The sequence below is a fragment of the Lonchura striata genome, chromosome 1A (assembly GCF_050655825.1).
Source record: "Lonchura striata isolate lonStrDom1 chromosome 1A, ASM5065582v1, whole genome shotgun sequence".
In the NCBI taxonomy this organism is placed as follows: Eukaryota; Metazoa; Chordata; class Aves; order Passeriformes; family Estrildidae; genus Lonchura; species Lonchura striata.
The window spans coordinates 5474431-5501690 of NC_140741.1; the positions used below are offsets into that span (position 1 = coordinate 5474431).

Below are 27260 nucleotides of genomic sequence, written 5' to 3' on the forward strand. Positions count from 1 at the left end.
TTTCTGTGAAACTATTGAACAGTACTTTAATAAATATTATCACAATACACTCTTTCCAACAACAGCTTGCAGTGTTACATGAAATGGCAATAAAAGACTAACAGACTTGGCCAAATACTTCCAGATCATAATCTTACATCTAAAAATAGGCAAAATGCTAACTCCAGTAAACAGAAATCTCAGTTTTTACAAATGAAGTTCACATTCAAAGCATGTAGGTCAGGGTAGTATTTTATGGTATGTGAAGTGTCATATCTCTACTTGTCTCAGTGACTGAAGGAGTTTTGCATTTATATAATATGTATTGTGATGTGTTCAGGAAATGTTTAAGGAGATTTTCACATAATTATAATTCTTTACCTAATAAATTATATATCCTCTTTCATTTGCAAAATTAATTTAGATTAAACATATTAGGCAGGATTGTAGTTCCTGTGTAACATGAACAGACTCGTTCTCTATCCTGTGTTGGTGAAGTCACCTTGTAATTGAGTTTCTTTGTAAAGAACAATAGCAGCAGAGTGTAGCCTAAAGACCCTCACTTCCTATCATCCCCATTGTTTAAAACCTCAGTTATTTATACAGACCTTGAAAACAGAGCTCCTAAATGCCTGTGCTTGACTGGTAATTGAGTCTCTCTCCCTGCACAGGTACTGCTTGAGGGAACTGCAGCAGTACAGAAATGCAACATTTATTCTTTCCAACTCTTTGGCTATTTACAGTATTGCACACCTAAAACAATCACAGATGCAAGCCTCTATAGCTGGGAAAGCTCAAATTGTAAGTTTTTAATCCAAGAAACAATTTCATGTAAAAGAGACAAAGGTAACCTTACTTCTGAACAAAGAAAAATAGAGGGAGACAAGAAAAAAATGTGGTGGCTCTCAGGTCCCCATGAATTCCCAGGAATCCTCTAGAGCATCCCTGCACTCTGGTCTTTATGCAAAACCTCTTTAAACTCTCCATTCCTACTGCAGCCAGCTGGAGGGTTGCCATCCACCTTCAGAGGGGATGCTGTTCCAATCCCACCCTGTTTCTTCACCTCCTGTTAAAATTCACCCAAAAGTCACAAGGATGGCACAGACTCAGAGAGAAGAGAGAGTCCTCTGAGTGTTCACAGCTGCCACAAAAAGCCTGAGATCGAGCTTTGAAAGCTGTGTAACTTGAAGTAATTTTAAAAATTTATTTATTTAATTGAATAGATTTCTCAAAGGAAAATGTGAACATCTGGGATTTGGCTGTACCAGTATTTGCTGTACTCCTAAAACACTTGATGCTTCATGCCCAGCAAAGCCACTTTATTTTGAAGTGAAGGAAGCTTGTAAAGGTTTTTAGTTTTAAGACTGACAGAGATTATTGCATTTCAGTGAATTCGGGTAAATCCTGGATCATAACAGCTGCAATTATTTCTTAAAGTCCCTCTTCATTCCTTATGGACACAGAGACTATGGGTTGGAGTGAACTGTTTCCACTAAAATCAGGAAAATTATATGGATTAAAAAATCTATAGGATTCTGCTGAAAATGGACATCAGCAATTACTCAGTGTTTTAGAGTACAAGGGAAGGCCATCAACACCACCACCATTTCCTCCTTTCAATTCCTTAACAGCCAAAATCACCTCAAGATCCATTTATCTGGATATGATTTACAGACAACTTCTGATTCATTGTTATTGTGCTAGCATAGAATAAATCTTCTGGACTCACATCACAGAAGAAACCAATTGGTAATTAGTGCAGAATTACTGGAGGAAGAAAAACATACCTTTAAAAACACCTCTTTGCCCTTGACACCTGGGAGATTTTTCTAAGTAAATCATCCCACAACATTCTTGTTTCTGTGAGAAACCCCAGGCACAATTATTATTTGAGATATTTGGTTCAGGATTCCAAGATATTTTTTTCCCACCAAGTTTTACTGCAAACGATGGCAACTATAATTTTTTAAAACCCAATTTTACATGTATTTTACAAGCAAACTGAAGAAAACTGTGAAATTATTTGTTTGACTTTCCCACCATACACCTTAGCAAGCTATTTCAGAAGATGAAAGCCTTAAATACCTGAATTTTACATGACCTCCAGTGACAAAAATATTCATTTAAGATTGTGGATTGCAAATACGAGAAGTGGCTGTATAGACCAAGATTTTCAAAAGATGGTAGAGACAGGGACAACTTTAAAGGCTTTAACTTTCTAGGAAATAAAACTGCTCTGCAAACGTTATTGTTTCTTTGTAAAACTCCCCAGTAGCATGGCATAGGCTGCCAGTCACTGCCACATTTAAGAAAAAAAAAAAATCTTGATTTGCTTTCTGAGACTCCAGCACATGAATTTCTTATTGTCACTTTTCAGGAAGTCAAATGATAAAGAAGCCAAACAACTCTTCCAAGTCACACACTGAAGCAATGCCAGAGCTGAATGTGAACCTGGCTGCTCTTAAGTGCTCATTATGCCCAAGGCAGCCATACAGAATTTTCCTCAGCACATTTTTTGATAAGGAGTGTTTTTTCTCATTGAAAAATCCATTTAAAATGCAAAATCAGTCTTGTGAAGAATCCTTCTGCATTACCAAGGTAATGTAATTGCAAGTGAAACTCAATTCACTCACTGAGCATTAATTGTAATTTTGCTCTGCTACAGTTTGGGGGAAAAAAAAATCAAACTTCATTAGACTGAAAATGAATATCAAGGGGAGTGACTGGAACTCATTTTTTGCCTTTCCAACTGTCTTTAAAAGAGAGTGGTTTACCAAAACTAGAATGTTTCTCTATTTTTAAATTTGGTGTATGTGGTTTGGGATAGTCCATATAGTCTTTCTTTTAATGTTTAAAACCAGTTTTTGCTGAATGCAACTTTCTAAACATAACATGCACCCTCTCCCCGGAATCGACACAGTTTATCCATAAAATTTTTTCACAGGAATGTCAAAACATGAACTTACTTCATGCTTCTTTTTTTTTTATCTGAGCAAGCTGGGCTTCACTTTGGACATCATCTCCACTGTTGCAGATTTTCCATTAAGGTTGTTTGGTGAAGATTTCATAGTAATTTTTTATTTTTTTTTTTTTTTTTATGCATAAGGAATTGCAACTCTGTAGTTTGACTTCTACCAAGCTTGAGTTTCTTAAACTTCACACAACTTTACCTTCCAGTATGGCAAGTCTCATGAAAATGCAAGATACTGACAAAGAGGTTTGAGTTTTTTTATGATGAAATTAAGATTACATAACCTGTCACATGGACCCAAAATACAGACAATGTAGGGTGGCTGCACAAATACAATTTCTATTTCTAATTTTGGGTGTTTTAAAACTCTCAATAAAGTGTGGTAAAACAACACAAAACCAAAGCAATCTACATTTAAACAAGTTTATAATGAAGTAATCATGGAAAATTTAAAACCAGGGGAATATCGGTGCTTTGTTCCCTTGGTACTTTTGGGTACCTGAGGAGTCAGTTTAAGGCTGTACACATTAAACTGCTGTGAGTTGCATTTTCTTTGTATTTATAAAAGCCATCACAATGTCCTCATCCCTTCCTTTTAAACAGAAAAGCCAAAACCCACTTCCATTTTGACTGGGACTTTTGTTGCTCTATCCCAGTCAAACACTGGTTCCAAAATTGAAAAAGATCTTTTTTAAAAAGGTTGTGTGACAAATTTCAGTGGAATTAAGAGCACTGATTTGAAATAAATTCAGAGTAAGCCAGGACCCTGAATGACCTGAAGTTTTCTTCATCTTTTTCTGAAGCCACATGTTAAGGGTTAAACTTAAAATCCATGTTGATTAAACATCATATTTCATATCTATATATACGAGTCAGACTACCAATAGTAATTTTTTTGACTTGTCAACTCCTTTATTACTTGGCAAATCTCATCTAAATATGAGTCCTCCTGTAAGAAAAAGCAAACTAAAAAGACATCTTAACCTTTCAAAGTACATCTGATGTTTTCATTTATTAAATTTCTGGTAGTCCAGCTTTTTTCTTGTGACCTTGAGTAGAATATATTTCCTCACTCTGGGAGATTATTATTATAAATATGGGTGTGAATATAATAAATTAGTAACAGAAACCACACCTCTGTGTTTCTCCCATGGAAATCTATGGCTAAAGACAAAGGAGATTAAGAAATTTTGAAGAAGAAAGCACGAGGCCCTGTCTCACATCTATACATTCATCTGTATATACACAAAAAATTCTTCTGTTTATATACACAGAGCTATCTATACTGAGCTCATTACTAGGATTTTAATTGTTATCGTGTAATTACTTGCACAAGAGTACCTGAGATCCTTTTCAGAGTTAGGCATCTGCTATGGGAACTAATTCCAATTCCTTCCTTCATTTTCCAACAAGTGATTGTCGAACCTCCAGCAAAATTTTCACACTCTATATTAGAGCAATTCAGTTTGTTGTTCAGACTGTTCGCTTTAATCTGAGTTTGCTTTTAATTCAATTTTCCCTTCCTGAAGGAAGAAAACACAGGTCATTAGAAGCATTAAATCCCACAATGGCCCAATGGAAAGGGAGTCAGTCTTTGAAAAAAATAGAGATGAGCTTTCTTTTAGAGTCATAGAATCATTTAGGTTGGAAAAGGCTTTTAAGATCAAGTCCAACTGTTCTCCCATCACTGTCAAGTCCACCACTAAACCACATCCCTAAGCATAACACCTACACATCTTTCAAATCCCTCCAGGGATGATGACTCAAGGACTACCCTGGTCAGCCTATTCCATGGCTTAACAACATTTTGCTGAAGAAATGGTCCCTAATTTTCAATCTAAACCTCCCCTGGCACATCTTGAGGCCATTTCCTCTTTCCTGTCCCTGTTCCCTGGGACCAGAGCCCAATCCCCCTGGCTGTCCCCTCCTGTCAGGAGCTGTACAGAACCAGAAAGTTCCCCCTGAGCCTCCTTTTCTTCATGCAGCACCCAGAAATCAAAGTGGGGCAGAATTCCACCTTTGTGCTTCATTGATGAAGAATATCTAAATAAATATCTCAGTAAATATGGAAGTGTTGATCTAAACAGCCTTAACAGGCTGAGTGAGCACTCACCAGTTTCTATCACCAAAATTGTTATGCAGCAAATGACCAGAGCCTGAAAGTGTTAACAGGGAGCTGAAACAGCACAGCACCAACCTGTCCTTGAGAACTGGAGTTAGTACACTGCTACCAATACACGCACTGGGCTGCCATGAAAAACAAACAAGGGGCAGACTCCTCTATTTGGTGCCACTTCCAAGAAATTCCTGCAATGTCATCTAACAGTTTACAGCAAGGGTTGCGCTCTTCTGCCAGCGAACTTTGGTTTTGCCAGTGGAACAGATTGCAATTGACAGGTGAGAAAAGCGATGCTTGTAATCATTATACATCTGAATAATTCAATTTTCTACTGATTCTTAATTTAGTACTCCAGTGGTTACCAGGCCAACACAGCACCTGCTAATTAGATACCTGAAATTCCCTCTATGGTAATGAAGCAAGTCTTGGCCTTTGGGCTTGCAAAGGCAGCTGGCACAGGCACCAAGTGAGTCAGAACAATGTCAAAGTGACATCTGCTTCTGTAATGACCCAATCTGCCATTAACTAATGTCCCTTCTCCAGGCAGTTCCCACTTTAGATGTCTGAGGTGCCAGGTTTTCCTTGGGAAGTCTGCTTTTAAAAGCAGTTGCCAATCCAAACTGGAATCAAGGTGTATGGAAACCCTGGAGTTTGTTTCTTATTTGGTCTAAAATCTGATGCAAACAGAAAAAAACTTGACAATATCTTCAGAGAGATTTACAGCCAACAGTGGCTTCTCTTGATTCTTCAACAGACCATGTATTTTGGAAGGTCTAGGTGAGTTCTAAAGGCTCATGTGCAAAAGAAACAAAATCAACCTGGATTTTATAAAGTAATTTGCATGTAAAAACCATGAAGGTGTAAAACATCCTTCTTTAGGTTCCCCTTTGACTTTTGGTTTTCCCACTCCCTTACACATGTGGTAAAGCAGCCACTGGTGTGTTTAGGGTGAAGCCTGATAAGTGTTTACAGGGTTGGTGAATAGCTTATTCCTCTGAATGCTCATGAACTGATTCTTGAATCTTTATCAGATTTGTGTTTAGGATTGGCTGGGGCTCGGTGCATTACAGGGGAAACCATTCAGAATACTGAGAAGCCTTTCAGCAGCTTAGTCATGTCCTCTTAATGTGAAATCACAGCTCCATCCGAGCTGGGTGTCCTACTAACAAAAAACAGGTACAAAAGGGGCACTGATTTTTACTCAGTCAATTCTACACTTGTGAATAATTGCATTGCTTAGCAATTATTCAGAGGTGATAACACTATTCCAAAAGGATTACCTATTCCCTTTTTGTCCTTCCTTCGCATTAGTTTCTTAAAAAGGTTATTTCAAACCATAAAGTCTTTCATTATTGCATTTTTTTATATTACAGTATGTGCACTGGTGGGGGGCAATAAAAAGTGGTTTTGTATTTAAAAAAATAAACATTTCAAGGGAAAGTACTGGCAGAAAGAAGTAACTCTATATAAATTTCATGATTCCCATTATGGCTTATTAAAAAAAAATAAATCTAGATTTTTTTTAGAAGCAGCAGGCATGACAAGAGTTATGCATCTGAAAGCAAGCTCTGTGTTTATGGCCAATATGAGAAACATGAGGTGCAATGCAATCTTGTTACCTACATACATTTTCCAATTATTCCTGAAGCAGATTTACATTGCTATTTAATCATGGGTGACAGGCTTCCCATGATTTTAAGCTTCAGGCACTTTATGAAAGAAACTCAGCCTTTCTATTTTACCACGTACTGGAGATTAGGAGGAGGAGGTCAGAGCATTTCCCTCAGTGGGGTTATATTGCTGCAGATCATTAAATCTGGCAGGTTTCTTTGTCTTTACCCACTGACATTAAGGTTTGCATCCAAAATTTCAGGCAAGGCTGCTCAACACAAGGCTGGAATTCAAATAAAAGTGCCCTGAGTCTCCAAACCATTGAGCATCTGTGACTCTGAAGGATTTCCTGGCTCAAAAAGTGCAACTGAGAGTTTTAAGCGTCAAGAAAGATTTTCCAGGAGAAGGCTCTAACAGTACCTACCAAGAAAGGACACAGCTGCAGATGTGGTGAGGCCTTAGGTCAGCAACTATTAAACAGAAAGAAAAGCACTTTTGGAAGCCCCTGAGCTCCTGCCTGTTGGAAGACCAAAGAGTAAAATACTTTGTGATCCTACTTTGGCTATGCAACATCTAATGATTGCTGAATCACAACCTTTAAGGTTCCTTAACTGCTGTGGTTTTCCAACAAAATGATCCTCTCCCACATAGTTTTTAGGCAGCTGCCTTATTAGATTTAAAACTTGCCTGCAATACTCATGAGGCTGCTGCCTGAGAAGATAACCGAGTAGAATTTACCCACCTTTCTTTCACTGGTGCAATTATTTTAAGGGGATTTTAACATTCGGAGTTTGGTAATTAGAGCCTTTGTTTGGTCTAAAATTGTAAGTAATTCACACCCTTAAGGTTTGACTGCCTGCTCACAGCCAGCACAGGAATTTACATGCACATTACTGAGATATTTTCTTGTCAGCCACTTTTAAACTGCTTTTTTAATACAGTGTGTAAAGTGTTTCAGAAATATACACTAATATACTACAGTCAAGACCTTTGAACTGAGAACAGACAAAAAAAGTTGTTTCTCTGAGGAAAAAACAAAACCATGTTAAAAAAAATATCCAATTAGGTGCAGAAATATGAAGGGCACCATTTTTTGAAAAGCATCATTAAAAAGACCCTTCTGGTCATATTTAGGGAACAATTCTTCAGCATACCCTCTGTGACTCTGTCAGTGCTCATGTGAAAAACAAAGTCATGAGCTTCACTTGACACCCAGAAGTGCTGGAGAAGCAGCAGAACTTGTGGTGAAACTAGTCAATGCCTGCAGCAAGAAAACTTGAGTGATAGCACAGAAAACTGATGAGTAAATATCATATGTTTAATGTCTGCTAGCACAGAAGCAGCTGAGCTGCTTTTAAAGCTTGGACAAAGCACAGTGGGCAACAAATTTCTGTGCCTGTAAACCTGCTCTTGGATCATCTGTCATTTCCTACCCACGAGTCTGCTCCTGACAGTGCCACTGTTCCTGCCTTGATCCTGTTTAAGGTCCCTTGCTGGAGCAGTTTTGTGCTGCCACCATCCTCTCCCAGAAAACAGGAATAAATGTATTAGACAAAATGGCCTTATCTGCCAAGAAAGATCCAAGAAAACACACTGATAGGTAATTTCATCCTGCCAAAATTAGTTAAGTAGTTAAAAGTCACTTTTACCCTGGAAGAAGAGTTCCCTAAGCTCAAAACAAAGACTGACACCTCTCTTGGCTGCCCTTTGGGACATTCCTCTGCCCAGGAGTTCCTTGATAATTCTGAGCCTTATCCCCAGAAGATCAGGAGTTCTCTAGGCAGAACCCAGGTCATACCTAAGTATTATTTTCATTTCTGGGCTCCCCAGTGCAGGAGGAATATGGATTTACTGGAAAGAGTCACACCACTCCTAATGATGGGACTGGAGCCTCTTTTGTAAGAGGGAGTGCTGAGAGAACTGGGGCTGTTTAGCCTGAAGAAGAATCAGGGGCAAACTTGTCAGTGAACATAAATAACTGAAGGGAGGATGCAAAAAGGTGGAGTCAGGCTTTTTTCACTGGTGGCAGAAGAAAGGGGCACAGAGTAAATCAGAGCAGGGGCTGTCTGACCATCAGGAAACACTTTTTGTTTCGTGTGGGTGACTGAGCCTGAGGCTGGGGAGTCTCCATCCTTGGGCATAGCTCAAGGCAATGGGATCCAGCATCCCTGCTTGAGCAGAGGACTTGGACCAGAGGACCTGTAGAGGTCCCTTCCCCCTTCAGGCATTCTGTGACTCAGTGGTTCCATATAAGTTAGTGATGTGGTCCTGAGCACCTTTTCTTCACTCCCCTGTACAATGACACTATTTGTTAGCAGGAACATGAGCTAGTCACCACAGCTCATCTTTTTTCAATACAAAACCTTGTGCTATGCCAAGGCTTGAACCTCACCTTTCTCAAAATTTAAGAGGAAATGAACTACAGAAAAGTGTCAGTGATGAATGCTTAGAGTTCAGCATAGAGTCACCAAATATTTTAGGGTGGACACAGACCCTGCTAAAAAGTCTCTTCCCATCTTTCTTACACACCCTTTTTAAAGATTGGAAAGCCACCCTAAGGTCCCCTGGATTCTCAATCTTCTTCAGGCTGACCAACCCCAACTCTCAACCTCTCTCCATAGCAGAGGTGCATCAGTCCTCTGATCATTTCTCTATCTGAAAGAAAGACCTCCAATTTTCATATAACCTCATATCGTGGTAGAACTTTTCCCTGGTGTTGTACAGACACAGAGTGCTTGCTAAAAACCCTCATTTACTGGGATCTTTTGCAAACAGCAAGACTGACATGGGAAATCTCCTCAGTAAACAGCTGCTTGCTGCCTGGATGGCAACAATATCTTCATATGGCTTGGGTGAGTTGCCTTAAATGGCACTTTTGCCAAATTCTTATATACAGCTCATATATATTCCTTTATACAACTTCTCCCTGGCCCTCCCAGTGTTGGTAATCCACACTGAAGCATGCAAATAAAAGCTGTGGAGGCATCAGTCCATTTCTGTGGATGTAATTTCCACCTTGTACTCAGCTGTAAATAGTAAAAAGGCTAGGCCTTATTGGGAATTTGAACATCTCATTTTCACAGGAAGGATCTGATCTGTCTAAACTTAATTTTCACAAGGTAATAGATGTCGATACCTTCATACACCAAGAATGTCTCATTGGACACAAACAGCTTTATCTGTCTTTGGACAGAGATGAGATGTAACATCTGACTTTCTTGGAATTAAATATATTATTAGGTGAGAGCTGATAACTTTATCAGCTAAGAAGCATCAGCTTCTTCTGGAAGTCTCTATCTTAGATTGGAAATATGAGAGAAGAAAATATGTATTTAAGGTCTTCATAGTTCCAATCATGGAAAAAGTATGGTTTTCACTATCAGATACAAGTTAAAATAAATAAAGAATTTTCCCTTAGGCTAAATATGCTATCCATTTTCTGTTTCTGAATTTAACTGAAATTATATGGGTTTTCTGAGCACTTCTACTTTTAAACTAAGGAAGGCCTCATCATGAATTGGATTAGTCATGTAATATTCTGATAAGCACTTTCTTATCCTTGCTATGCCAATTCAGTATGAATTCTTACCAACATACTTGGTATATATGGGGTGCACACTCTCAGAAATACTGCATTCTGTGCTGAAATACCCCAAGAGCCACCAGCAACAACTTCCAGTATCCACACAGCTTTATGGGGGGCTGTCAGCAGAACTGGTTGAACTGGAGTAAAATTGTTCAAAGCTGTGGAAATCACAATTTATCAGGGTGTTTCTGATGCTGGTGGGGAGAATACATCTATTTAAAGCAATCAGAAATGGAATAACTCTTTAAACTTCATGTCAGGGCTAATTTTAGCTGTCGAGCTGTAGCTGTGCAGCTTCAAAGTGGAAATCACTGCATTTCATCCCACTTAAAATATACCAGCATTGCTTTCTGAAATGCACAAGGGTTATTGCATATTACATGACTCTCAAGGAAAGGCAGGGGACTTATGCTGTTGGCAAAAGTTTGCAGTGATTTTGTTTGATAAAGGTGTATTAACAAAGTACTTCCCCACATCTGTGGCAACATAATTAAAAGACCAGAAAGAAAAACCACTGATTATGAAAGAAGGGTAACAAAGGAAAAAAACAAATAAGCAGTGAAGGAGATGGAGAAGCAACAAGCTGTGAAACAAATACCTGAATTAATTATGCTTCAGGAAGTGTGACTACACTGACAGCAAGGCAGGTCTGTTTGCTCATGATTGCAGTTCTGAAGCTTCTAGGCCAGGTATGACAATGACAGCAGTGTTCAAATGAAGCTCAGCAAGGAAATGTTCCATCACCAAGATGACACACCAAGCTCAGGGAATTATCTCCTTTCACAGCCAAAGCAATTTTTATCTTTTTCCTGTGGCTTCGGAGCCAGCCTGAAATGATTGATTTCCTGAGGAATGCTGCCCAGTCTTATTCCTCTCCTGGAAACAATAGAAGAAAGCTTTAAAAATAGAGAGAACTTTTTCAGATATGTGTTTAGCTACAGGGAACACCCTAAGACAAATAATCACCTCCTAGTCTGTCATTCCTGATTTTTTCTTACCATTCCTTTGATCTGAAGACAGCAAATAATCTTTGAATATATTTTTACTGCTCTGTAACATTCCAAAGCCTCAGATTACTCAGTAAAATTTAATTATCCTACAACTAAAACCCCATAATCTTACTCACATGCCAGTTAGTTATCTTATACTACTAGTTAATGCAACACTGAGTGCAAATAAATCAGCTTAATTTGACAGTAATTCAGTATTTTAGTCTAAAATGAGCAAACCTATTGGTTCAGCTTATAAATCTGAAAAAAAATAAACAAGGAAAGTGCTGGATACTTAAATGATTATGGCCAAAAGGCCTACAAGAAATGCCAGGATGAAAGGATGGGATTGCAAGAGAAAAGGGTAAAGTGTCTAGATTTAAATGCTTGTGGTACCAGAAATAAAAAGTATAAAATAAAAGTAAAAATTTACCATAATAAAAAGTATCATGGAAAACACTTTTGGCAATGCTAGAGGTGGAAGAACAGAGCCAGATAGAAATGCAAATAAATGCATTCCAATTATCTTATTAAATTTCAGTGTCTTAAATAGCTCCATTGCTGTAATAAATATTTTGACTATCCCCAGGATTTAATTTTCTGTTCTTAAACTTTCAGTTGCATTATCCATCAAAGTCAATTCAGGCTCTAAGCTTTAAAAGGGAAAAAAGGAGGTATTAGGTCTGCCTGGTTGGTTCCCAACTAATGAATTTAATTAAGTAACCAAAACCAAAGAACCAACACAGATGGCAGAGAACAGGGCAAGTTATTACACTGTTATCTCTGTTATCTGCCATTACTAGGCATATTTTCACATCCAAAAAGTGAACTGAGAGGTCTGTCCCCTATCTCCACCCCTCTCTTTCTCCCTCCCTCCACCTTCACTATGGCTGGAAATTATTTAATTTTCATAAACAATTTTAATTAGTTATTTTCATTAATTGTAAGCAGTGCCCACTTTTATCCAAGACTAGTTAAGTTTCTTCATGAAATCATATTGTTATTTGATCATTACATCACCAAAACATCAAATTTGCTAAAACTAACCCTGACAAGCTTCAATGAACAGATGAAATTGAAGAATAGACATCTGGGATCTTAAATTTATGGCCCTTCAAGGACATTGGAGTAACTTGAAGGTACAGAGGAGAATTTGGAGACTGCCTGTCTGAAGAGAAAAATCTGAATCAGCTCAAGAGGATGTGGTCTGAAGAAGGAAAGTGGTGGGAGCATAGAGTCAAGAGGAAGGGGCACCAAACACAGGTAAAGGAGTAGGTCAGAAACGAGGAACTCTTCTCTCTGAAGCTGTTACCTGCTGCAAGAAACAGGAGCAAAAAATAATAAAAAAAAAGGTTGAACTTATAATTTGATTGTTCTCCTTTCAAATAAGGAATGGAAATACGAGTTATACAAATCAGATGGTGGATCAGAACTGGCATAAACAACATTTTTTCTCGAGTCTAGAAGCACTAAATGCAGCCATTTCAATGAGTAAATTCCCATATGTCAACACCCAGTATTTCCATGAGTCAACAAAGCCTTCACCAAAACAAGGCTTGCAAAATTCAAAGTACATCCAACATGAGCCAATATTCAGGTGTCTCCACAGATCTCTGATTAAAGAGACTGAGTGAAACCTCTCTGCTCTTGAATCGTAAGCATTTAATTCTCAGCCAAGCCATACATCAAACCTCATGCAGGCATTTCCTCTTAAATGAACTGGGATTTAAGATGTGCAGCGGTATTTGTCCCACAGCAGTTTGCAGGGGGTTGGATCTCTGACCTTCAAGGGAGAATGCAAGCACCAGACTGTCCTGCCAAACACACTTCTAGTCTCTGCAGTCCACAAATCAAATCTCTGCACGTGGCTACAAGTGGGAAAAGTACAAGAAAATAAAGATTCAGTGCTGCAGCAGTTGCTGCACTCTGTTAATAAATGATGCCTGATTCGCTTGCAAATGGAATAACAGAGGTCAAAGGAAAGACATGAATACTGAAATATCTGAGGCTGGCTTCTGTACACAGAACAGGAACCTTCATCCTAATTTCAAAGAAGAAAGCAAAAATAAGCTGAAATAAGAAAAATCACATATAAAATTAGGTCAAATAAGTTATTTTGTACTTAGATATGCTGTAAAATTGCACTATATTAAATGGGGAAAAAACATCATAGGTTGGACAATTGAAGGCTCGTGCAGTTTTAAACCCTTGAATTAAATTGAATTGAATTGAATTGAATTTCTGGACATCACTTCAGAACAGAAAACAATTTAGGTTTTATTTTTTCTTCTTCATTTTTTTTTTCTGTCTTTAAATCTTTTCTTTAAATGCTTATCACACACCAGTAAATTAAATTCTCCATTACACTTCTTTTTGTTCTCCTTGAGAGTGTAATTGATTTCAATAAAAGCTGTGAAAATGGAGCTATCCATGCCGCAAACAAAATCTTCTATGCAGAATTTAACTCAGGTTTGTGGATTTTTCTTATCCTCCAGGCAGTCATTTGGTGAGGTTCATTTAATCAACTCAGGGGCTATTATGTGAACAACCAGCTGGAGGAAGTTTATATCTAATAATCTTCAACAGATCTCTCAGAGAATATTCCCTCACATATCTGTATTACAAGCAGTATAATAGAGAATAATCATTTTATACTTCAGTGAATTCTTATACTTAGTCCTGAAATTCTAGGATTAAAAATTAAAGAAATTCAGATGGGGATGTGCTTCTTTAAGCATTAAAGTGTGAATGAGCTTGAAGTCTAGGAAATTAAAATTGTGCTTTAAAAGAAAATCTAGCAAGAATCCTATTGTGGATATGAATCTGGTGCAATATGTAGTAGAAAATAGAATTACTGGCCATATTAAATGGCCAGTCCTGCACACAACGTGACCTGAGGGATGAAACTTTTTAGGCCAAGTTTTGAAATTATTTTCTGTTGTATTTAGGCCATACTTTGCTTATCTGTCACATCCTGGCCCTACCTGTTATATTTGGGCCTTTAGGTTATAGCTGAGTACAAATTATCAAGTCCCCTCTGTGGCAAAACACAGCATGAATTCTGTACTGGGGCATAACACACCTACACCAGTCCGGCACAAATATGACTGCAAACTACTTCTTTACATCTTTTATACTTTGCTTGCCTTTTTTGCAATCTATTCAGCACCAGATTATCATTTAGAAAATCAAAATGCTGCAGTGTCTAATTACCAAGGCCCAGATTGGTATTTATTATGCAATTATTCATCTCTATAATCACTAGTCCCAAGCTTCCAGGTTTTTCCCCCATAAAAACACCACACCAAACCAAAACACCAAACAAACAAAACACCAAAATTCAGATTTTAATAAGACGGTTTTGAGTATTTCTAAGTTTGAAAATCATTATTTTCTCTTGCAGTTGCTCTTTCATTTGACAACACCTTTTAAGTAAACCAAAATCTTTCTTACCCCAGACATGATCACTAGCACTGCCAATCTTCTCTCCTACTCTAACAAAAAGTAGGAGCCTCTCAAGGCACAGACTGAAGAGAAATGACCCCAAAACTTTCCCACGAGCTGAGTTGCAGACAGAAATCCAAGTCACAGAGAAAACAAGATGTTAAATGGTGAAACAGTCCTGCAGTAGTGGCCCTGGGGTTCTTTTAAACCCTGATGTAAAAGAAAATCGTGACATTTTGTCTATGCCCTTAAGATTCCAAAGCACATCCAGAAAGTGTCATGTTCTGCCAAGTCAAGCAGCACTAGCACAGATTTTGTATAAAATATGCTTACATAACAACCTAAACAAGTATGGGAAAGCAGATATATCTTTTTTGCACTGGACTCACAGTGGTAAGAGAAAAAAATGGAAAGAAAGAAGAGCTTATAGCCAAAGTTTTTGAAAGATTGTAAAAATAGATAAATCAGAGATTCCTTCACATAAGCTTGTCAGTTTATCTTTAGTATAAATATCTACCAAAGAGCTGAGCCTACAGATGTCACCTGAGCAGCTCTATTTTAGCATCTCTGCTTGTGCCCCACATCAGAACAGCCACAACTTGTGTAAAATAGCCAGACAGTGCTGCTAACCAGAGGTTAAACTTTTTTAAACTTTAAAAACTTCACTTGAGGTGAAATTAGTTCAGTTTGCAGGAGAGGTCTGCCCTCCAAAATCCAGGAGAGCAATGGTTCAAGCTGCTCTTTGGGGCTCCTGGGGTGGGACAGGCACTGGTCTGCTCAGAGCCACTCTGCCCAAACCCCACTGGGCGTTCATGGTAGGAACAAAATTATCATTAAATAACTTTACACAAAACCCTTTCAGCTTGCCCACACTGGGCTGCCTCCAGCATCTCCTCACACAGGGTACATCCCCTCCTCACATCCCAGCTGCTTTCACCCTCTCCAAGATCCCCCTTGCAGTGCTGGGGAAAACAGGACTGGTTTTCCCAACAGAAACTAGTTGGTCCCCACAGGTCACCAGGGTCACCATCATCCCTCTCTCAGGACCTTCCTTGCCCTCTCCCTGAGCTGCTCACACGCTTCTCTTACAGCCCATGGGGTTGACCCCTCTTCACCCCACCAAGAACACTTTGGAGCTGTCCCAGAAATCCTGGGGCCAAGCCCTGAGAGGGGCCTCAAGGTTCTCCACAGTGAAGTGACAAGGAGGTTACAGCCAGGAGGAGTTTGGGCTCTTCTCCCAGGTGACAGAACACAAGGAAACAGCCTTGAGCTGTGCTAGGGGAGGTTCAGGTTGGACATCAGGAGGAATTTCTTCATTAAAATGGTTTTTAAGCTTTGGAAGGGGCTGGTGGAGTCCCCATACCTGGAGGTGTCCACAGAAGGACTGGATGTGGCCCTCAGTCACAAGTTGGACTCGATGATCTTGGGGCTCCTTTCCAACCTAAATGGTTCTCTGATTCTATGATTAAGAATAAAGATCTAAAGTGCATCAAGACGTGCCTTAGATTTGTTTGTGATCACGGAGGAATAAAGACATACATATGGATTCAGGCAGGGAATGAAAAGTAGGTTAAGCTTTTGTAGTCTTAGACGCACTGCAATCTTAAAGCTTGCCACTAAATTTGACATCATTAAAGACAAAGTTGTCAGCAAAAACACAAGTTATTGGAGCTACAAATTGCTGGAATAATTATTTTGAATTGGTATCTCTCTTGCATAAAATGTCAAAATAACTTGGGTCTGTTACTTAACACTGTAGGAATTTTAACTATTACTTTCTTGCATTTCACCTGCAGTAAAATCAAAGAAAAATTAGGATTAAATAGACTGGAATGTGACTGTGTCATTCTAGAAGCCACAGCTCTATGAAGAGCTTCAGTTGTGACAACATAGCCTGGCATGCATAAAAATGAATCATTTCTCCTTAAATAATTGCCAATTTACTTTACACAGCTCTTATGAACTAGCAGTGTTTTCCTGCACTGTGAGCACTGAGTGCTCTCCACTAACTCTGTCTGGGCCATATGCCCACTCTGTAAACATGACCTTGTTTGAAGAAGACATAATTTCCTATTATCACTCTCAGAATTAGAAATCCATAACCTTCCCCTCCTTTTTATAACTGACAGTTATAAAAAGCATAATTAAAAATGGATATATTTATGTCGCATGTGCATATTCATTTTAATACAGTGGAATTTTTTATTCATACTAACTTTTTATAGACCATGTTCCCAGCAGTGTCTTGCATTTCTCTGAAATATCCTTGCATGTTATACTAATTTTTTTTAAAAAAACAGTAAGTGAGAGAAAAATAGCCTCCATCGAAATTCCTGCTCAGTCAGGGTCAGAACCAGAGTGGCCTCATGTAGTAATTTTGACTATTTGGTAGATTTGGTAGATGAGTCCCATCCAGAAAATGGGTCTATTTTTCATTTTAAAGATACAAAACACCAGGAGTCTGCAGTGTGGGCTGTAGAAAAGGGTTTCTCTTGCCTCAGGTCTGGTGTACTAATTAGAATGAGGCTAGCACAGCAGAAAGTTGATTCTCTTTACAATATGTTTTTCCCTCTGTGGTTAGGATCTGTTTTCAAAGAAGAAGCTATTTATGAACCAAGCTGTCATGTTCTGTCAAGCAATTGATGACTATTCCTATTCTCTGACAGCTGCTCCTTCTGATTACACCAGTGACAGTTTGCCTCAGGATGGCTGTATCAATCTTTTTCACTAAAAAACATTCCTGACTTTGATTCCCTTTTCATCTCGTGGCACAAAACCCATCCCATCTTCAGGAGGAGTCCTATTTGTGAGCTGTGCTACTCACATCATTAAAAACACCCTCTGCATCCTGCTTACTTTCTGTTCTGACAAAGCATGAGCAGAGCTGAGGGAGAAGTTGTACCAGCAGCTCTTCTTTCCTGTACAGTGCTTCTCAAAAGGAGATGTAACAGATCCAGTCACCACATAAACCTTTTTTACAGCTGACAGGAATTGGAAACATGGGCAAGGAACTCCTACTTTGGGTTCTCCATTTCAATGAAGTTCAGGCAGGTTTTTTTTGTTGGTTTTTTTGTTTTGTTTTGTTTTGTTTGTTTTTTCTGTGGTTTTTTTTTTTTTTTTTTAATAGTAGAGCTTTACATTCCTTTTCCCCTTGAAACAGACTACAGCAGAGATACTCAATTTTAGACAAAGATGATGAAAGGCAGCATCTGAAGGAAAGCATTTGCATGAGCCGCTCACTGTGCCTGCTTGCCCATAGCTTCATGATCATTCCTCTTGTTACCTTCCTTTCTGTGACAGAGAAGCCTTAAAGAGTTGCATGTGGAAATCAGTTCCTCAATGTGCCTTTGATAAGCTGACTGATAGAAAAGGGGGGTCAAAATCACTCAAGAACCCCTCGATTTTATTGAGGTGAGATGGTCAGATCAGGTGAAGGTAAACACCTTCCCCTGCAAATGCATCTTTCCAGTGTTACCTGAGTTCAAAGCTCCTTCTCCTAACAGGGAGCAGAAAAAGGTGGAGTGACCTTTGAGATAAGCTATGAAAAGCTGCATTCCTACTCCAAAGCAAGGAAAAGCTGCTCTGCCCACCTGCCTAAACTCTGTGTGAAGGGTGAAAGTTTCTGACCATTAGACTGCTGCCTTTCAGGCTGAGCGCTGGAAAGTTGAGCTGGGAAAGCAACTTTAGAGCAGTCAAAGGAAAGAAAGATGCAAATATGTACTGAGAAGTGAGCCAATGCATCTCACTTCTTCCACAGAGAAAGGGAAAGGACTTGAGTTAGATCACAAAGTATCTTTCCAGCATTTGGCTTGATGTAATTCTCCATAAGCGAAATCTTACGCATAAAATTGGATTTTTCCACATCCAGTTCTAAACATAACTCACTGCAAGTGTGCTTCTCCTACTTCTTCAATATTTCTTTTTCCTTTGCAAATCTACAGATACTCTTTTATAGCTTGTTTATCAACAGAGTTGTCAAGCTGCAGCAAGATAGGACAGTGCTCAATTCTATTGATGCCTCATGAAGGCTGACCTAGAACAGAGGCTAGACAGAGCTAAAGAACAAAGTAAGGATTTATCTGAAAGCTTCAATGGATACACCTTGGGCAGCACAGGAGCCTGGCCAGAGCCACACCCAAGATGGACCCAAAATGGTCACAAAATGGACGACCGGTCATAAGGTCTCTCAGAAGTTGTGGTCCATTTGCATATTGGAGTTAATAGTGCAATTGTATTTTTAGATTATGAAGTCCCATCTTTCTTGTTTTTCCCTCTTCAGTCCACCCTAATTTATGCTCCTGGGCCTGAAATTTAGATTATTTGTCCTTGGTCACCAGCTAGAGAAGGAATTGTTTTCTATCCCTACTCTGTAAAGAGAGCTCACTATTCCCTAATATGAAGCTCAGATCTACACACCAAACCAGCACAGAATTTGAAAAATATAAAAGCTAAAACCTGAGGCATCACTATCTTAAAGCAAGAAGGAGAGTTACGAATTAACAGAACTTGTGCTGCTGCAAATGCATTGCTGGTGAGACAAGAGATGCTGGCAGAGGGGGGCCCAGTTTTCTTTCAAATCTGTCTTATTTTCTTGGAGGTGCAGTTAGCAAAGTGTAAATATTTTTATACTTATAAATTATTAGCAGAATTATGAGATTAGTGAGGATCTTCAAATATCTCAGCAATAAATCAATTTTTCAATCAGCTAAAGTTTCAAATTATAGGCTTCACAGGCTAAAACCCTATCTCCAGCACAATAAAAATGGGTTTTCTCATTGACATTGATAGATTCTGGACTTCAATTTTTGCTGTGTGTATTATTTCTGTAAACACCTGTGCATTTTTAGTTTTGCAATTTTTAACAGGACTCAGATTTTGGCATTATCAAGGGACTCGCAAAGACTGAATCTGCTCTAGAAGTCATGTAACCCATCTGGCTAGGACTTAGCTCAAGCCCTATTGTTGTTTGTTCCTAGACTTTCCTAAGGATTCTACTAGTAAGGCAGAGACCCAGGTGTCATTTTGGAGTTAGCACAGGGTGGAAGCAAGAAGTCACACTGTGTTCTTGAGAGAGATGCAGACTGGAAGGCAGAAAAGGTAATTTTGGTGATACTCGTCCCTGTGTTAATGCCTCTGAACCAAAACAAACTCCAGAAGTATACCCTAGTGAGTGAACGGTTAGAAAACTATGAGGCACTCATTCATGCTGGATATTTAATGCACACTGATAAGTTCATTTTGATAAGATTCCTGTAATCTGTTTAACATAGCTCAGAACTTTGTACAGGAAAATGGATAGAATGACAAAATTAATGGATGTTACATTGTTCCATATACTAATTCTATAGATGGACTGGAAGGTGCCAAGTAATCTCAATTTTCTGTTTAGCGTTCTAAGAGCAACAATAGGACAGACAAACATCCTTGCTAAAACACTTCCACAGTGTAAAGGATATTCTGCCCAGAAGAGCAAAGAGAATATTTCTTAACAGGATCAAGCTGCCAAGACTTTGCTTACTGCCCTTTTTGAAAATCCCATTTAAAAACTTTGATCTCAAAGTTAATTTGTCTGGGCACAATTAGCAGTAAAAACTTTTTGATCCACTTGAGAGTAAAAACCAGCAGAATAAAAACACCTTTCAGTTCTTATCAAGTACGGATTTAATTTTCAGGCTTATTTCAGCCAAGTGCTGAAATTTATCCTTGGGAAAGAAGCTCTAAAAGAAAGAGATATGGATGGTGAGACTTGGCATATCTATTTGTTTCCTAAGTGTGTAAGGCATTCAAGCAGATCAGCAGGCTACCTTCTCAATATGTTTTCTCATGTTCACAAGAGTAGAAAGGACCACAGCTGATTGCTGCCAACATTTTTTTTTTCTATATGTTGCTAATTTAGTGACTGCTGTACCTGCATCCAGTTATCCCACATTTGACCTGTCTTACTCTTCCTAATAGTGACAATTCATTTTGCAGGAGGTCACATGGGAGCAAATTAGACTAGTCAAAATGTCACAGTATTACTGAGACAATATGATAAATGCACAGCAGTCTCTGTCTGCATAGACATGTCTGGGGTAACTTTAAATGAGATAGCTCAGGTGCAGAGAGCATAGTATGGAGCTTAGCAAATGCCAATTCACCAATTTTGACTATTTTCAGTTAGCTATAAAGCAGAACTCTCACATGCAAGGCTGGCACTGGTTTGTGTCACGCCTGCCATGGGAAGGGTAGATATATGCATAAATATTTATTTTAATCAGGTTCACAGAGGTATGCTGTATAATTTTGTATTTACTAAATAAATATATTTTCTTCAGGAGCTGAAAACATCTGCAAGTATTAGCTGAGGTCCAGTAGAGATTGTATTTTATAGTGAAGCTGCACAGTAAGAGAGACCAAGAGGTAATAGAGAGGCTGCAGACATAGTCTTTAGTTTGCTTCCCCTTTTCTGCCCACTTCTATTCTCAGTCCTTTCATCTAAATGTCAACATTTTCCTCAGTGATTTTGGTTGCATTCAGCTGAAATAATCAATTCTAACCCTCTGCATTTGCTTTGACCAGAAAATGCCAAATTGGGGGTGGAGGGAAGAGCATCCATTTATTTCCTTTCCTGAAAAATATCCGTTCTGCTGTTGATAGCTCCCTTTCCCTGTTTGATAAATGTGCTCTGGAAAAGGAAACACTCCAGGAACTCCTCTAGAGCATTTCTAGGCAGCAGGAACTCAGGAAGTGAGTGAGTGAGTGAGTGAGTGAGTGAGTGAGTGAGTGAGTGAGTGAGCCTCGAATGCATAACAAAAATTCAGTAAATGTGCTGCAAGGAGAAATGTCCTGCTGGTTCCGTGCTGGGGACAAGGATTACACAGCAGCATGATTTAAGTGTTAAATAAGGAAAGGCTTATTCTTTGCAATATTAAACTGAAAGGGATTAGTAGATGGCAACGATGCTTTTCTTCTAATCTACTTTAGTGGAAATATTCAAAATTCCTGAGTACTTTTTAAAGTCACCCAAAAATAGGCTTTTTCTCTTTTCTTTCTGTTTGGGGCAAATGTTTTCAAGAAAGTACAAAATCTAAAATGTTTCCCAGAATCATAATGAGTGTGTGTATAAAATACATTGCTAGGCATCTGTCACTTTTTTTTTCTTTATGAATACTGCTTAACACAGCAGGGGAATGTGGCCACTTGTCCCTTTGTGCTACCCCTGTAATAGGAAGGGTGCACAAGAGATTTGGCATGTCACCAGTCACTCGGGCTCTTCCCTGGTAGATTCACCAAGAGGCAAATTTAAAAGATGGAATCTGCTGTAAATCTAAAATAAATACTTTTTTGATACAGATTAAAATAATTCTTACCCCCTGTAAAAACAATACAACTATTTGATTTTATTAACTTTTGCTATACCAGGTAACATAACTCTGCTACTCTGTGTTGTCACATTGTAGACACAGGTATGTGAAGTGTAGAATTTTGTGGTGTGAGCTTGTAGCAGACAAGGTAGTTTTCAGTTATGAATATAATATGTATATTATATATTTTATATATTTATATATCTAAAAGAAATACATATATATATATTATATCCCTTTTTGCCCAGGAACATTATGCTGAATTTACTGTGGTGCAATAGCAAGGCTATGTCAGCTCTCCCTGGATGTCTGGCCATTTTAAAGCTAAAGATTAAACAAAATTCATTCATTCTTTCATCACATTTTCAAAAGATAGCTAAGAAGTTTAGGGAAGTGAAAGGACATGCTCCTGAGAGGAGCAAAGAGATCTGAAATGACAAGTGGTGATAGAAAGGAAGTACCTGGGTGCTGTTTAAAGAGAAAGCCCCTTTTTTCTGTTATGCTCAAATTCCTGCTATTCCAGAGCAGGAAAGGGTCTCCCCTGCTGAGCATCTCTGCAGAACTAATGAGGCACCTTGTTGTTTGCTACACTGCCTTGCTTTTTAAATAGAATCCATGATGGGGGACCATTTTAAAATCCTTGTGCCAAACCCTCTAGCCACAAATGGAGCACCAGGGACCAGAATTGCTGGTTCCTATGTTCAGAAATTCATAGAAGAGATCAAAGTGAACACTGATCCTACAGGTTACCCTGCTTTTATTGTTTATAACTTTCACCACAGTGATTGTCCCACCAGTGGAGAAGCACTTCTGAGTCTGTCAGGGCTGTGCTTTACACCTGACAATGTTGAGCGTGCTGGGAGAAGAATTGCCAGTGATATCTCCCCTACCCAGATTCCCTCATCAGACAATCTCCCTGGTGTGCAAGTGTGATTTAGGTACATTTTTCTTGTTACATTCAAATGTTTTGAGCAGTTAGAAATGGAAAGCAAATGTAAAAGAATAGAAACAATGTCATGTTTTTAGATCAGGAGCCCATTTCCATGGAATATTCTTTTAACCAGATGGGGAACATGCTGATAAAATACAGTGACAATAGAAACATTTGGAAATCAGGAATGCTTCAAATTCCATTCCTTTTGCTTTTGCTTTAACCCTCTTTTCCACTCTGTGATTTTCTTGGAAATTACTTCCTTTTTCATCACTAAAAACAATGCAATGCAAGCTGTGCTTCAAATGCTTTCCTGTTCATTAAATTTAGTTCCAGGATTATGCAAAAGAGAGAGTAAAAGTGCATTTAGGAATTCCTCAGCCCTTGTTTTCAGCTCTGCTTTTACATATTGACCCTCTGGGGCACGTCATTCAAATTTCATACAATTTGCCAGCTCCAGGAAAGTTTTGGTCAGTTTTGGAGCACAGCTGCTTTTCCCTGCATCCTCATACAATGTAGAGCTGTATGGCCTCAGCCTGAGTTCCAGCCTTGGCTGAATGAAAATCTCCATTCTGTTGTTGTTCCATCCTGTGTTTGTTTTCTGACATTTCACCCCTGAAGTGCTTGTTTCTATACAGAGTTTCTTAAAACATTGTGTGAAGAGATACTATTATTTTCCTCCCAAAGAGCACTGAGTTCCTGTTGCCACACATAACCAGAATCTTTGCTGATTTGTGCTGTCTCATAATCCAGTTGCTGTCATAGGTTAACAGATGCAGAACTGCCATTTTAATTCCACATATAAATAATTTCATGGACAGTTTTCACCAAGTTTTTCCTTTAGACTTTTGTGGAAGTTTAAATTTCAGAAAGCAGTCTCCATACAACCATACTCTGCAGTGTAATTAAGGGCTAATTTTCTGTGTTTAATTAAATTAGTCCAATTTATTCTCCCACTGGATTATTTGAAGGTAGGATCAGATGCAGGCAGAGGAAATAGCCAGAATTTGCTATTTTCAACTGTTCTACCTTTCTAAAGAGTTTCCATTACCAGACTATCCCTCCTTCTCACTGTCATGAACACCACACCTGGAGGCACTGAACTGCCAGCTAGAAAAGCTATTTTGGCCTTAGTGGGGTTGTATACAAGGTCTGGTGGATTAAGAGCAGCTCTTTTTTATGTATGTGGAATAAAGAGAGGGGAAATTAATTGTTATAACAATTGGTTATATTGTCTTCAAGTTGTAAGCTTTCCACCCTGTAAACTGCCCTCTTAGTCTTTACTTCTGCTTGCACTTAGGGAACTTGTTTCCTGCAAATTGAAATAGTTTTCTTTATGTGCAAATTGAAATAAGTTGAAAATGGAACACATTACATGGAAGAGTGCAACACCTCCCTGCCAATAAAACCAATCACTGCCATCTCATTTGGTCTAATTCTACTGCCACAGGCATAAATGCAGTGAGATAATATTCAAATATAGCTGTTCAAAAACATTTCTAGAGGGTTTGATTTTCCACTGGACTTTTGAAAATGGTTTTGAAAGGCCATAATAATTCAGCCACCATTTAGCTCCTGTTTCCCTTAAAAAAACTTATTATGGTCTATTCTCTATCTGTACTTCTCCATTTTATGAACCTTTCTGGAATCAATTTCTGTTTATTAGCTTTACTAGAAGCAGCACTCACATACTTAAAAATTGAGACTGCCTTGTGAATGAAGAAGTCATGAGAGAGCAAGAGAAATAAATCAGTGTGTAATATGTTGGTTTGTAAACTACTGTAGCAGAACACCTGGATTTTGCACAAATATCATGTTAGAAGTTTATTATCTTGCTGCTTTCTAGACCAGCAAGTAAAGTTCTGAGCAGTGTATTTGTAGAGTCAGGCAATCAAAGCGTCTTACCCTTTGAGAGATGAGACTGTATTATGACTGAATGAAAGTGATGAAATAATTTCTAAATATATAAAAGTGGAATTTGCAATGACTTGTAAGGACAGCATTTTTTACCTGCCAGTATGAGTGGATAATGGACCTCAGGTTTTTTGATGACTCCATGCAGATATTCAAAGATTTAACATGACAGTAAATATTTGAAGTATATAACCAGGTAAAATTTTATTGATTTTCCCAAACATTGTTTTGGTGTTTCTTAATGAATCTGCAAAAAACTACTTTTACCTATGCATTAATAAATTCTACTGATAAAACCGAAGAATATTAGAAGCCTGTCGAAAATTTAAAATACCTAACTTTCAGTATTCACACTGATGTTTTTGGAGCTTCTGGATATCTAGTGGGATATTCTATTTTTCATCTTGCAATGGCAATATTCTCTTTTTATCTAATTTGACATTTGTATTTGATCTTTAAAGACATTACTCCTTCTGCTTTTAGGACACGGACTATTTTATTTTACCACTCCTGGAAAGAAACGCAAAGTCTCAAAGTCCAAACAAGACCTATAAAATGTGTTTTCCTTGTTTGCAGTAAAGAGAGCACTTAGTTGTGATTTCCAGCATTGCATTTAGACATCTGACATCTATGAGCAATGATTAGTTTGGCTTGTCTCAGGCATTTATGTAGCATTTATATTGGCCTTGCTGAAGGCAACACCAATCACTGTATGAGTCTCTTTTATGAATTCCTGTCGAAGGGGAACTTATTTATACAGTAATTCATGATGTCAGCTGTCAGTCCTGTAAAAATCCTAACTTTTGAGTCATTTACATAGCTTACTTTTTGTGGCTGCTAGACAAGCTTTTCAAAGATCATGCAGGAGAAGCAGCTGTGCATGTCCTCTAAGTGCACTCGGCAAAGACGTGGGGAGGGTGATGTGTGTCTGTACTGGTGCAATGGAGTTAGAAGGATTTTTAATGGTAAGGCTCAAAACCAGCCACTGGTTTCTCAGACAACACTGAGCACCAGGCCTCTGAAATTCAGCTAGAAAGGGCACATTCAAGTTTCTTTGCACAAGTGCTGAGCTGGGTGCAAAGGCTATTACACCTGCCTGAACTGATGAGAGGTAGCGCAGTAGTGTCCCTACCAGAAGCTGTTCTCAGAGGAATGGTCAGAAATCATGGTAAGACTTTCTGGCACAGCAGAGGCCATTATCTTTCATCCATTATCTTTTGTGAAAGGCTGGAGTATTTAGGACTGGCATTTGTATTCCCTTTTACAGCTGGAGACTGAGGTGCTGTTTCACCACTGCAAAGTGAGCAGGTGGAATATACACTTCAATGCTCCCAGAAATGAGCTTGTGCTTCCCAGTACCCAAAAAATAAAAAGACCAAGAGTGTTCTTCCTCCCTTGACTTGAAAATTGGTGAAGTAGATGGAAAAAGGAGGTGTTTCTTACAGCAAGGTGGAATGGGATATTAACACCTATTGTAAATGCATTTTCTTCATGCGTAATATCACAACACACTTTTAATCCTCCTGAATTGCCTGTCCCTTCTTCCAAAAGTGATAAATTCTCTTCTTCCAGAGTTCTAGCCAAAACTCTTTGTTTAACCAGCTCATCTTTTTGTCTCCATGGTCCCAAGACTGGAGATGATTCATGTCTAACCAATGCAGAGGTAAGGTTTATTTGCACCTGTGTTGTAGGTACCTTCAACACATGTGAGTCCAGCTATCCAGTGTCATTTATCATCCTTTAAGTCTTACCCATGCAGCCAAAATCCATCAAACCACAGAGGGGGAATTTGTTAATAACCAAATAAATGCGTATTGCTCACTGTTCAGGGTGTTGGATAGGATAATGCAGACTTTGAGAGTGGAATTCCCATCATTGAAATAAAAAGGCTTGAGATCTGAAGCTGAGCTTCTTGTAAAACTGGTTGTTGTTAAAACCAAAAGATAGGCTGGGTGGCTGAACCACAGCTTGTGTGGCCAACCACAGACCAGGAATGAGTCTTTCACTTGTCTGATGTGAAAGACATGAGGAGATAATCCACCCAGGAATCTCAAAACACCCCTTTTTAGTTCAGTTTCTGGTGTTTTCCCAAAGCTAGTAAGTTTCTGTGATTTGGGTTTTCTGGCCATAAAAGTATCATTTGAGTTGACTGCATCTTTCCTTTTCTCAATCCATTTTATCTTCCATGTTGCTAAGAGGTTTCCATGGCAACCCTAATATTGGGTTAAGGAAGACATGATGCTGAGGGGAGTCTGGCTCTCTGGTCTGGCTGAAGGCAGCATGTACAGATCTGCTGTGTGTGAACGACACAGAAGTGCTAAAAACTATCATCACTGGTGTCAATAACAAAAGATTATATAATATTGGCGG

General features: G+C 38.6%; 1 long non-coding RNA gene across 8 annotated transcripts in view; it reads right to left on the minus strand.

Moving 5' to 3' along the window:
- LOC110473198 (uncharacterized) overlaps positions 1-27260 on the minus strand; it is a 105744-nt gene continuing 78484 nt past the window's right edge. For all 8 annotated transcript variants that reach the window (XR_014951951.1, XR_014951946.1, XR_014951950.1 and 5 more), the window contains one exon: positions 1-27260. This exon is cut by the window's right edge and continues 10104 nt beyond it. This is a non-coding gene — a long non-coding RNA (uncharacterized LOC110473198).